Source organism: Ailuropoda melanoleuca, chromosome 8 (assembly GCF_002007445.2).
Source record: "Ailuropoda melanoleuca isolate Jingjing chromosome 8, ASM200744v2, whole genome shotgun sequence".
Lineage (NCBI taxonomy): Eukaryota > Metazoa > Chordata > Mammalia > Carnivora > Ursidae > Ailuropoda > Ailuropoda melanoleuca.
The window spans coordinates 110,339-124,076 of record NC_048225.1 but is presented as its reverse complement, the minus strand read 5'-3'; the positions used below and the strand labels follow the sequence as shown (position 1 = coordinate 124,076).

Genomic DNA, 13,738 nt, shown 5'->3' with positions numbered 1-13,738 from the left:
ACGCTTAACGACTGAGCCACCCAGGCGCCCCATTTTATGGGACAATTTTAAATGTTGATTCAATCCTTTAATAATATAAGACTGGTAAGAGTTCCTGTTTCTTCTTGTGCTAGTTTTGATAAAATGCACTTTTCTAGGAGTTCCTCAGCTTTCATACATTTATAATATTTTCCCATGATTTCTTCATGTCTGTAGATTGCAACAGGGAAACCAAGGGGACCTCATGAGGGAAAAGGCTATTTTCTTCCTTTGCTCCTTTTCCTGCTTCTATTCCTGCAAGGACCTGGCACCCCACCTGACACGGGCCCCAGAGTGCTCATAGTGCACGTCCTCCTTGTAAGGGACCAGGAGTTAATGATTCTCTAGAACAGAGAGTATCTGAGGAGGGACAGGTGAGAATGACCAGCCGAAGCGAACATACCACTCCAGGCGGCCAGAGCTGGACATCCCGACGCCAAGACCCCTGGCTTCAGGGACTAAGGGACTCAGGATGGACACCAGGCTCTTGTCTATTCTGACCAGTTCCTGGATGCCCACGAAGACAGGTCCAGCAGACCACAGTCCTCAGTAAAAACCCCAGACCCTGAGCAAAGTCGAGACTCTCCTTTCCTACCTGGCTCTCCCCGCCGGTCCGTCTGTATCCATAGATCTTCAACAAAGACAGCTTTCACCTCCTGCTGGCTCGTGTTTGACTTCCATCCTGCATGAAGCCAGGGACCCTCTTGGCTGGTCCTGCAGGACACCCTCCCCCATCTAACCTCCCCCCCACCAGTCTGCTTCCTGCATCAAGATCTGCAGAGAGTCTCCATTTGCAATTCTAGAAATTGCTTTCTTCTGTCGTTTCTCTTCTTTTTAAGTCTTATATTAGGTTTACTAATTCCACTGATTTAGAAAACTTGGATTTTTTAATTGTATATTTTTTATCATTGAATTTTATTCCTTTGTTTTCTGTTCTTATTATTTTTCTTCTACATTTTTGGGGGTTTACTTTGCTTTTGTTTTTATTACACCTTGAGATGGATGCCTTAGGTTCCTAAGTTTCACCACTCTGCTTTTTGTAACATTAACTTAAAGCTAACTTCTCCTCTACATTTTACTTTATTTTCAACCCTCAAATTACAGAATGCATTTGTGTTCGTCAGATGGGATAGGCTATTAATCTGATATTAGTGGCTGAGTGCAGGAAAGATTTATTTTTCACTCATGTGGGAGTCTAGGTGGGTCAAGTAGCTCTCATTGGCCTGTTTCCTCCAGGTGGTTACTTGAGGTTGCAGGCTCTTTCTGTCTTACAGAGATGCCAAGCATCACTGACAGTCACTGTGGAAGAGAATTTAGCAGTAAGATGGGATTGTGGCTGGTCTAGAAATGGCATATTTAATTCCCACCTCCATTCCACTGGTTAGCGTCCTGGTTACTAATGCTGTGTAACTAACTACCCCAAAACTTAGTGGCTCGACTTCTTGGTTTTATTTCGTTCACTCACTCTGAGAATCAGGTATTCAGTAAGACTCAACGGCTGGGAGTCACTTCAAGACTAAGGGCTGAACTCAGGAGTGTCTTCGCACACATGGCTGGCTGTTGGTGCCAGCTGTCAGCTGGGCATCCAGCTGGGTCAGCCGGGCGTCCAGCTGGGTCAGGTGTACCTACTGGAGCCTCTCCCTGTGGCCCAGTCCCCAGAGCATGGAGGTCTACTTCTTGTAGAGTCACTCCAAAAACAAGTGACCCAAGAGCACGGAGTGGACATGGCGAGGCCTCGCCAAACTCTGCCTTGGAGGTCGTCTGTTATTCCGCTGCTGCCTTGTCATGGCTACAGATGAGTCCTTAACGTTGACCCCAATCCAAGGTGAGGGGAGTAGGTCTCATACATCAATTGGAAGAGAGTCAGTCAATGTGCAGAAACCCTCACAGCCGGTCACAACACCCAGACATAACAGCAGAAGAATCTGACAGATGTTCTTTCTTACACGCTCAGGAAGAGGAAAATGAAACAGGGTTTGGTGAACACATTACGAGTGGATGCAACAGCGTTTTTATCATTTGTTAAAAACCCCATTCCAATTTCCATCATGAGCTCCTCTTTGATATTTTAATAACCCAGGTGTACTTACGAAGAATATATTCTGTAGTCTGTCTCATGCAAACTTCCTATGAATAGCCAAATAACACACATTTGAGGGTTTGTGGGCCGTGTATGGTCTTTGTAGCACGTGTGTCCTTATCTTTATTTTTTTCACAACTCTTTTTAAAATGTTAAAGCCATTCCTAGATCACATTTCATTCAGAAACAGGGCACAGGCACAATCTGACCCAGTTTGCTGGTCCCGGCTACGCAGGCTACAATGCATTGTTGTAGATATGACTACTAGGTCAAGTTTGCCAATTCTGTTCAAATTTCCTATTTCTCTTAATAAAGAAAGACGTCCTATATCAAATATGAAAAGAGACCTATTAAAATCTGAGATTGTGGATTTCTGTTCCTAGATCTATTACTTTTTGCTTCATGCATTCTGAGGTCTTGTTATTGAGAACTGTTACATAACGTCAGTGTCATGTCCATGGGAAAATGACATTTTATGCAAAATGTCACTTACTAGTGAGTAAGAAGCCTATTTTAAACAGAGAAAAAAAATTATAATACCCTCATGTTAATGCCAAACCCTCATCAATTTCCTAAAATGTCACTAAAACGCAGTAAAGAACTTACTCGTAACTATCTGTAGCGTTTATGAACTAACATGTGATGGTACAAAATGTTTGAAACATAACTTCCTAATCACCAAACACCTAATTTATTTGTTAACCAATATCTGCTTTGTAAAAAGTAACAGTTTTTTAAGCACCAAAACTATCTCACGTAAACACCCCTTTCGTTGATACCGAATGATTTTCAAAACATCCACTTTTATAGCACAAAAAAAGAATGTCACAGGTCAGTATCTCTTGTGAACATTGGTGCAAAAATCCTAAATAAAAATATTAGTGAGCAAAACAATGCATATTAGAAAGTAATATTATAATGATCAATTGGATTTTATTCTGGTATAGCAAAAATGGCTCAACAGTAATTTAATATATTAATAACTCTAAGAAGAAAAATCATATTGTTATCTCCATAGTTGCTTGAAAACCCTCTTTAAAAAAAAATTGAGAAAACTCCAGAAAACAGGAATTGATGAATATTTTCTTTTTCATTTACTTGAAAGAGAGAGTGTGAGCCAGAAAGAGCATGAATGGTGGGGAGGGGCAGGGAGAAAGGGAGAAGCAGACTCCCTACTGAGCGTGGAACCTGACACAGGGCTTGATCCCAGGACCCTGAGATCATGACCTCAGCTGAAGGCAGACGCTTAACTGACTGAGCCACCCAGGCGCCCCTGATGAGTATTTTCTTACATGCACACACACACACACACACGCACACACACACAAGTATGTAGTTACATACATGTATATATTTAATCTACTATTTTACAGTGCACTGGTGTCATTAACCAATGGGATTAGACAGGAAACAACTACAGTCATAGGAATTTGAAAAAAAATGAAGGACAATTCTCTCTTGTTCAAATGATATGATGGTATTCCTAGAAAACACTATATCATGTTTTCTTGTAAAACAAGAAAAGAATTCAGTAAGGTATCCAGATATAAAAGAACATAGAAATTAGTAGACTTCTTGTAAGCAAAATAACTATTTTGATAATATAATGGAACTTTAACCATATTTAAAATAAGAGGATAAAAATGTTTAAACATAGGAACGTGCTTAGCAAGAAAAAAAACTTTAAAACAATTCTGCAAGACACAAAAATAGATACGAATACATTAAGAAAAGACAACCCTTGTATTCAGATATGATAACTCAGAGTGGCAAATATGTCAGGTTTGCTTAAATTAATTTATGAATTTAAAGTGATCTCAATAAAAATACCAGCAAACATTTTTTTTATGGAGTTAGAAAAGCTGACACCAAAGTTCATATGGAAAAATAAGCATACAGGAATTGCTAGGAAAATACAGAAGAGAAAAGCTAAGAAAAGGGACTGGCTGGACAATATATTAGAAGATATCATAAATCTTCTATAATTAAAACAGTTTGGAACTCATATAGGAATAGGTAAATATATTAATGGAATAGAATAGCAAGTCTGGAGTGAGTCTCTGATGAAGGTGGTAGAAAGTGTGGGACAGATTGAAGGTTATTTTGTGTTTTTTTTAAAGATTTTATTATTTATTTATTTGACAGAGACAGCCAGCGAGAGAGGGAACACAGGCAGGGGGAGTGGTAGAGGAAGAAGCAGGCTCCCAGCAGAGGAGCCGGATGCGGGGCTCGATCCCAGGACCCTGGGATCATGACCTAAGCTGAAGGCAGATGCTTAACGACTGAGCCACCCATTTGCCCCCAGAGTGAAGTTTTTAATGGATGTTGGTGGGTGAGTGGATAGCCATGTGCAGGAGGATCGAAGGGAATCCATCTCCCATACCATACACAGGAATAAACTCCAAATGGACCAGATATATAGACATAAAGATAAAATCATACAAGTACTAAGAAGGGTTAAGTCTCCCTACACCCACACCGTCTAACTAGGACTCAAAACCGAGATGTGGTAAGATTCAAGCGTGCCACCCTCCCACAGGAAGAATCCTCCCTTCATTGAACCGCTGTTTCCCTACGAATAATGTGCCATGTTCCACTGGCTTCTTTCAAGATCATCTCCTTGTCTTTGGTTTTTCCCAGTTCAGCTATGATGTGCTTATTTCTATATCACAGATTAAATTTCTGTACGTTCCAAACTTGCCATGTTTAGTAATGACTAACTCCGGGCAAAAGACAAAACATACACAAAGGCACTGAAAATGAATGAATCCTTTAGTCAGAATTTCTTGAGAGAAAACTTGGAAGAAGAGGCCCGCTCGGGGTAAATTTTTCCCTTTTATAGCTTTTATTTGTGGACAGAAGTCAGGGCAATTTTAGGGAAGTCAAGGGAGATTCCTGGAAAGAGAGCCAGAGTAGGGAAATTCTCATATTATGAGAGTAAACGGTGGCCAAGACTTTGGCTGGCCCTTGAACTGTGCATGCAGGGACAGACGCAGAGACAACTAAATACACAGGGACTGACCTGAGATTTGAGCTGCCAAACAGGAGGAAGAGTCTACAATTTAATTTCAGTCAAATAAATTGCTTTTGAAAGAAAAAATACCAGACTTTTCCAGAGTCTCCAAAACTTAATATTGCAGAGTCTTCCCAGTAAAGAACCAAGAAAATGTGACCCATCTCTAAGGGAAAGATAGTAAGCAGGAATGATGCAGACTGGATGGGCAGACAAGGGTTTCCAAGGGGCTGCTACCGCCATGCACATTGAAGGGAAGTGTTGATAGACACGCAGTAGGATGACACCATATCTGAAATTTTAAAGTCACTGCATGGTTTTAATAGCAGAATTCAGATGCCAGAGGGAGAGAGCAGAGAACGTAAAGACAGCCAGTAGAGAACGTCTACTCTGAAGAGGACGAAGAAACAAGATTGAAAGAAAATAAGTGGAGCTATAGGAATCTGTGGGACGGTGCTGTATAGAATACCACCCACACATCCGGAGTCTGGGGAGGAGAGGAGGGGACGGGTCAGGAAAAAGTATTTGGACACATAATCTCCTAAGTTTTATCCAAGTGGGCTGAGGGACAGGTTTTTAGATTCAAGAAACTTAGAAAGTCTGGATTTGCTTTTGATCTATCAGTTTTCCTTCTAGGAATTTACCCTAAAGATGTGCCTCCAACAGTATGAAAATACAGACGCATAAGGTTATTCACTGTATATTGAATGTATAATGTATAGGATACATTGTATATTGTTTGAACAAATTATGAATCATTTTCACCGAGGGACAGCCGATTTTCCTTAAAGGGCCAGATTGTAGTTTTTGGTCCATACCGTCTCTGTTGCTTTGTGCTTAACTCTGCGGTTGCAGGAATCCTACACAGCGTGCAAACAAATGCAACGTGTGCCAATGAAACCTCATTTACAAAAATAGATGGTGGGTCAGACTTTGCCAGGGCGTCATAGTTTGCCAACCCCTGATCTGAACAATGCAATACTGCGCCATCTATTCAGGAAAGAAGACTGAAGAGAATCTTTATAAACTGATATGGAGTAATGATTTTAAAGAGACCCACACAAAAGGGCCAAATCTAGGGCCATTTGAACGTCAAAATAAATAATGACGATAACGGATAATAACACTTTGAATAAAATACACAAGTTCATGAAAAACGAATGAGCGGCTGGAGGGAAAAAAAGGTTCTTATAGTTGAACGCCAGCAAATGAATATCGAAGGAATGATGACGTTAGAAATACCACTATTTGGAACCACTGTAGTAATAATTGCTTCAAGCAAGAATCATCCGTGAATGCTAAAACTTGTGGGTGTACATTTGGCTAGGAACAAGGTCTTTCTTCACACAGACTCAAAGTATCACTCCGAGAATTACTTATTAATCACAAGGTAAGCAATAACCCGACAGCAGGAACCAGGAGCGTACCCCTTAACCAAGAGAGCAGGGTGAGCGCCGCCCTCACGGACACGGTCGTATCACAGGCTTCCAGACACTGTGCACAGAGGAGGGCATGACGTCATGCTTCTGGTTCTCCTAGCCCGCCCGTGTAACCTCCAGCTCAGGATGAAGACAAGCCAGACAAACCCAGACGAGGGCCCTTCCACAGAAATCACTGCCTGATGCCTTCAACGTGCCAAGGCCCCAGTGAAGACTGTTCCAGATCAAAGGGGACGAGGCCGACTTGCCATGTGAATGCACTGTGTGACCTGGGGCTGTGTCCTGGACCAAACAAACAAACTGCCAAAAAGGACATTCTTGGACTAATGTGCAAAGTCAGATTAAGAACGGGAGATTGGTAAGAGAATTGTATAATGCTAACATTTCTGGCTACGATAGCTGTACCTGACTACCCTTGTTTCTTAGGAAATTCACATTGAACTATTTTGGGGTAAATGGGTATGAAATCTTCAACTTCCTACCAATGGACTAGAAAAAATGGAACGGTATCTATATAGGGAGATGACGATGTCCCAAATATGAGATATAAATAAAAATATAACAGTTGGTGAATTTGGGTGAAAGGTAGGTGTGAGTTCTTTCCACTTTCTAGACACTCTTCCACAAGTTTTTATTTGAAATTGTTTCAAGACAAAAACTTTCAAAGAAAGATAATCCGTCAAACCAGACTCCTATCCCAGCAAAACCAAATCCTGTCACAATAAACTTTCCTACTTCTCCACAAAAACGATCTACTTGTGATGTCTGACAAGGGTCCGCCAGTTGTATTTGAAACTGCATCGATATACGTAAGCTGCAATTGTGTTTAAAATGTTGTTTTGAGTTTGAGTATGTGAATGTTAATTTACCCCTTAGGAATATTTATAAATATAAATAAATATAAATTTAAAAGGTTGTAACGGGAGCTCGGTACCTGCAGTTTGGGCATCGAAGGGACTGGAAAACCAGGAGTGCGGCGCGCGCTTTGCTGTCACTGGATTTGCTGACAAATCAGACGCTCTGACACCGTGAGGTTGTTGGTCTTCCCAGGTGAAATGGGACGGGCCGCAGACAACGGGACACCAAAAGGACACTCACCCGCAGGCTCGTCCTGGCGCCCAGCACGTGTCGGCACCCGCACCTGCCGCGGGGACGGAAGGGTCGCCGCCAGGCCTCAGCCGGCCTCACCGTCAGCAGCCCCGGGGCAGACAGACACCTCCAGGTGGGGCCGGGGTGTGCGGGGCGAGGGGCCTCGGGTGCCCGGATGGAGCCCGGGGGTCACGTCCTCTCCGTGCCCTTCCGCACCGACCCTCCTCAGAAATCAGCCGCGGGCCGTAGCGCGGCTCTGAACCCACCGACCAGGAGTGTTTCCCGGCGCCGGCGGCGCAGACGCCGCACCTGAGGCGCTTCCCGCTGCGGGGCCGTTGCAAGTACGAACATTCACGGCAGGGGCGGGGGCCGCGCTCCGAACCCTGCGGGCGAGCCTGCACCCTGGCCGGGCGGGGGTCGTCCGTGCAGCGCTGGCGCGGGGCGCACAGGCCGCCGCTCTCGCCCCCGGACGGTAGCGCGCGACGTCGTGAGGTCCTGGCGCCTCACGGTCCGGGAAATGTGTCCTCCGTCGTCCAGCGTCCGGTCCACGGTGCGGCTGCGGGCGAGGGGCTCCCCTGCAGCCTGGGGGGCGCGGGGGCTGCACCTGGGAGAGGTGAGGGAGGGAGAGTGGTGTCAGAATGTAACCGAGCACAGCGACTGTAAGAAACGCAAACCCCCCAAAATTGTGTGTAATTATTGGCACATGAAGCTGACTGGAATCAAATGGAAAGAAATTTTCTAAATTTTGAGAGACGGGTTCTGCCAAAGCAGCCATGAGCCCACAGGAAACCTGGAACTTCCAACTGCATCTTCTGTGAACACCCCCAGGCATCAAGTGGTTTGGGTGGGTGGTATTAGCTCAACTCTTAAAGGTTTTGTGTGTGTGTGTGTGTGTGTGTATAAAATTTAACATGGACGGCGTAAGTTTTTGCTTTTATTAGTCAATCCTGTCTTTTTTTGTTTCAGCTTTTGGTGAATGCTTAGAATGGCATTACCAACCTGAAGATTACACATTTTAAAAAAAAGTTCACCTGAATCTTTCTCTAGAGGTTTTATGGTTTTTAAGGTTACATTCAATTTCCTAATGCATCCCATTTATTTTATGGCAAAGGTGGAGACAGAAATCTCTTACCTTCTTCCCTTTATTCAGTATAGCTTCATTTCCCCCAATGAGTTAAGATATGTCCTTTATCCTACCATAAAATCTTTTATATACTTACGTCTTTGATTGAAGTCTCTATTACATTCTTTTAATGTTTCTAATTTGTGAATACCCATCTATTTATTGTGGTTTTACTAAATCATTTAATGTATTATAGAGCAGTTCTTTTCACTGCTTTCTAAAAATGAATTTACTTTTGTCACATTTATTCTCAGAAAAAATAAATAATAGAGAAAACCCATCCCTATGGGGAAGACAATATTGAAAATACTACATTCTAGGGATGCCTGGGTGGCTCAGTCAGTTAAGTGTCTGGCTTCAGCTCAGGTCATGATTCTAGGGTTCTGGGATCAAGTCCTGCATCAGGCTCCCTGCTCAGGGGGGAGCCTGGTTCTCTCTCTCCCTTTGCCTGCTGCTCACCCTGCTTGTGCTCTGTCAAATAAATAAATTAAATCTTTAAAAAAAGAAAACACTACATTCTACCCAAATTAATCTATAAATTTAACACTGGTCTCATCAAACCATCTATAAAATATGTAATTTGTGTAGACTATGACTCATTTTTTTAAGTTTATAATTTTCTTTACATGGGTTGTACAATTCTTGGTTAAACTTCTATTTATTTTGTATTTTGTAGACTTTACTATATTTTGACTGGCTATTGCTAGCATATAGGAAAACTGATGAATTTTCTGTTTACCTTTATACTCTAACATTGCTACAAACACATTTCTTACTCCTTGGTTTTAATAATTTTCAGTTAAAAATCTTAATTTTTTTTTACAGTAGACAATTATGTCATCTCTCAACTAAAAAGTTTAGGATCTTTTTCAAACTTTTCCTCTTATTTATTTATCATGTCTTATTTAGCTCTTGTAGAAGTTCTTAGTTAATAAGTAATAGTAATGTATAGTGACACCTTTATCTTATTCCTTACATCAATGGAAGCATCTTTGGTATTTCTCCTTTATTTGAAATAGGTTTTCTTCACCAAGGTAATGATGTGTCTGTTATTCTTAGTTTACTAAGTTTTTTAAAAAACATATGTTAGGAAAATATATGATTTTTATCAACTGTGCATTTTGGATCCCTGGAGATGGTTAATTTTTGAATTTTGTACTTTTTTTTTCAAGAATCTTGGCGTTCATTGAATTTGCCACAGTTAATATTCATTCACTTTACAGCATATGTAGAAAATTGAGGTCCAGGCTGTATTTGAATACTCCCAGTAATAGGAAAATAACTACGTATAATGGCAGTTCTGTTCATTCTTGATTTGTCTGCATTTACTGAGCCTGGGTGACAGCACCCCATAACTCAGTGCTTTCAACCGTCTCCAACTGTTTATGAACCACTCCTCTCTTACCCAGTCCATACTTGCTAATCTTGCTGCCAAGTATATTACACGATGCCCTTGGTCAATAGTTTACTGAAAGCATTTAATCACTCTACCCAAGAGAAGTTAATTCAGTCCAACATGACCTGTCCTAAGTGAAGCCATGTAATCCCAGTGCTTACACAAAACACTCATCTAATAATGTTCGGATGCTGGACGTCTATTTAAGCTCAAGTTACAGCAAAAATTAAAATAGGTTGCTAATGTTTCACACAATGTTTCTAATGTTTAACATAATAAAGTTTTAGCTGTCAGAGAGATAGTAATTATTACAACCCCATTACTTTAAAAATGATGGTATCGGCCTCAAACCTTCATCTACAGACCTTCACTCAGAGACGCTCAGGCCTTCTGAAGCTTGTGGGGTGTTTTGTTTTTGCCCTATGGATTCTATGTGAGTCAGGAGTCAGAACGCAGGGGCTCCATGCTTTAAATTATCCAGATGATTTCCTGACTCAACCATTATCTGTAGCTGTCGGCCAACTAACCCCAAACTGCATTTCCCAGAAAAGCTCTTGTGTCTGTGGTTTCCCATCAGCAACAGCAGCTGCCCCGGTCTTCCACGCAGCGCCTTCTTAGCGCCTTCCTGAGTCAGTAAGCATCTCACTAGGCCTTCCCAACCTCTGTCCCTCAGGCCAGCGGTAACTGTTTTCTTTGCCTTTGGGCTCCTAGCCTGAGACCTTCTAGAGGACAACCCTTTTTCTTATTCATTTTGCCTCACTTGACTTTTCAAAATGCTGTTATAACAGTTATGCCAGTTTTTGTAAAATTAACCAGTAATGAATCAAAGAGTGCCGATGTGTGTAGCAAGGTGTCCCTCCCACCCGGTAGAGAAGAAAGCCCATCCCCGTGTCTTGGCGTTACAACGGAGTGTTCTGTTTGATCTCAATACTGTAAACACACGACACGAGCACATGGAACGTGAGTTTGTGGAACACTCCACGTCTGGCAGAGCCAGGGTTTCTTCACCGGTCCAACAGTCTTCACTTTGAGAACTGTCATCCTTTCATTCAGCCGTCTCCTCTGGTCACATCTACGCGACACCGCTGGACTTGATGAAGACATGTTACTCGTTTGAGAAGCTGTCATCTTGTTCTACCGTGTTTTTAAATGTAATCGAAGAGATGAAACTTCATAGATAAGCATACAATGCAGGAAGAGACGGAGGGGTCCTCAACAATTATCTATCACTTACCAATGAATAAATGAAGCAGGAGATTAAATGTGCTGTCTGAAATCACGAACTTTCCATTAGGGGGATGGTTACAACAAGAACCCAGATCTTCAGACTCCAACCCGATCCTCTTTGTGCTTCTTCATAAACTCCTTCAGAGCCTTCCAGCCCCGCATACAGAACAGCTGCCTCTGGGGAGAAAGGGGGCTCACTGGTCCAGTACCAACTGTATGTCAGGTAATAGAGAAAAGCGTGTCTTATGTTGCAAGATGTCAAACTGATATCACATCATCAGTTTACTGTAATAACTTTTTCAGTGTGAAGGTTGCTACCTGAGTATGAAAAGCTGTGTGATGAGAAAAGGCACAAACAACAGCTCAACTAACTAGAACAACAAAGTAATTCTGTCTCAATTTTTGTTTTTGTTTTTGTTTTTTAAGTTAAAGAACTAACACTTCAACTAACACCATCAGTCGTTGCCAAATTTGCTTTGACTCATAGAATTTGAGTCAGGTCAAAAACATTTGAATATTACTTCCCCCACTAAATTGTTTCCTGCTCTTGATGTTTCTAAACAGATTGCCTTGGTGCTGTTTAAATTAAATATTTATTAACTAATTCATTCAAGCATCAAAGCTGTTGTGTTCTCACAGATAGCAAACACATTTCAAGCAGAGTATCTTATTGCTATGTATAATTACCAGAAAATAATAAAAACTTTAAATCATGGCTCCAGATACTGAGAGATCAAAAAAGGAGATTCTTAAATCAGGAACAACACACTTCAGAATGACTGAGGTTTTTCAGGGTAAATGTACTTTTGGTGGTCAAGAGTATTTTTGTATTTTTTTGGTCTATACTCCATCCATCCATCCATCCATCCATCCATCCATCCATCCATCCATCCATCCCACTTACCTGCGCCACATACAGAACTAGGCCCTCGGGCTGCAGTGGTTCCCACCCTCCCAAGCTTTAGTTTCTAGTGTGCTGGCAAACCCAGAAACTCTGAATTTGTGACCTCTTTTCACCCTCTATCAAGTTGACTGCTTGTGTCACACTTCCACCATCCATTTCATTACTTACCTGTTCAAGGGAAGCAAAGGATTTCAGACAGTCTGGCTCTCTTCACTTCAACCGTAATGGGCTTCTGATCTTTCACGTCTGGCTCCTCGCCCTTCTCTTCACTTAACCAGCACCTCCTTGGAGAGGCCTCTTTTAACCACCTAACCTGAAACAGTCCCCCGTTACTATCACATCAGTGTTATCCTCATTGTGGACTTTGTGTCTGATACTTCTCATTTGCTTGTTTAATCTCTGCTTCACTTTCCATGAAAGCACTGAGAAGATAGGCCTTTATCAGGCTAATTTGCCTCTGAATCCTAAAATGGTGCTTGGTACACAGCTGGCATTGATTAAATATTTGTTGAATAAATGAATCAATGGATTCCTAACTGACTACTTCTTGAACTACCATAGATACTGATTTATCCTTGCTGAGAAGTTTAAAGTTCTCACATCTGTGAAGATTAAATCAGAATTTAAAACTATATCTTAAAATTAAAAACAGTTTAGAAATGTAGGAAACATCTGGCAGAGAAATAATTTCAGCATTAGCAGTGATGGAAGGGAAGGTTTTCTCTGAAGTAAGCAGGTTGCTGCCCTCTTTATCGCATCATCAGAAAATGCCTGCCTATTTTTGTTGGTTTGCTCAGGAACTGGGAACATCTGGTGTTGGGAACATAGAACGTTGCTCATTTTAAAGTAAAGAGTTACAATAACTTCAGGGGTTGGGAATGGGAGAGAAAATGCCCTAAGAAAATGAAGACAGTCTGGAGGAAGTCTCTTGTCTTTTAGTCTGGAGGAAGTCTCTTGTCCTTTAAAACAAAATCAAAACACGTTTCTTTGGTTCTTGAAGAATCTTAAAGGAACCTTCCTAGAAAGTTCTCAATTTGTATCATTTCCAAATAAGAAGACTTAGGGGGAGAAAGAAGAAGGAAGGGAAGGAAGGACCAAAGAATCAAAGAAAGAAGGAAGGGAAAAGGAAGGAAGAAAAGACGAAAAGAGAAAAGAAAAGAAAAAAAGGAAAAGGAAAAGGGAAGAGAGAAAAAAGAAAAGGGAAAAGCAAAGAAAGCAAAGAAGGAAGGAGCCGGCGCGTGTGGCTCCGCCTAGTTCAGGGTTATCCCGGCCCCGAAAGTGGCCGCGGCCAGACCGGCTGACTTCGGAGGCCGGTTCAGATCCCTTTAAAGGTGGGGACCCCCGGAGGACGCGGGGGAGGCCGGCGGGAGCGAGGCCGGGCCTCGGCGGACGCGGTAATTCCTCCGCCGGGTGCCCGCTCTCCGCTCCGCGCTCGCCCGCGCCGCTGCG

At 42.2% G+C, this 13,738-nt stretch overlaps 1 long non-coding RNA gene across 1 annotated transcript in view; it reads right to left on the bottom strand.

The window, feature by feature from the left end:
* LOC117803296 overlaps positions 1–13,268 on the bottom strand; it is a 36,620-nt gene extending 23,352 nt beyond the window's left edge. The window contains exons 1-3 of the long non-coding RNA XR_004626976.1: positions 12,458–13,268; positions 11,393–11,597; positions 7,485–8,243 (exon numbers count right to left, since the gene is read on the bottom strand). This is a non-coding gene — a long non-coding RNA (uncharacterized LOC117803296). The remainder of the gene's footprint in view (positions 1–7,484; positions 8,244–11,392; positions 11,598–12,457) is intronic.
* Positions 13,269–13,738: the final 470 nt, after the last annotated feature.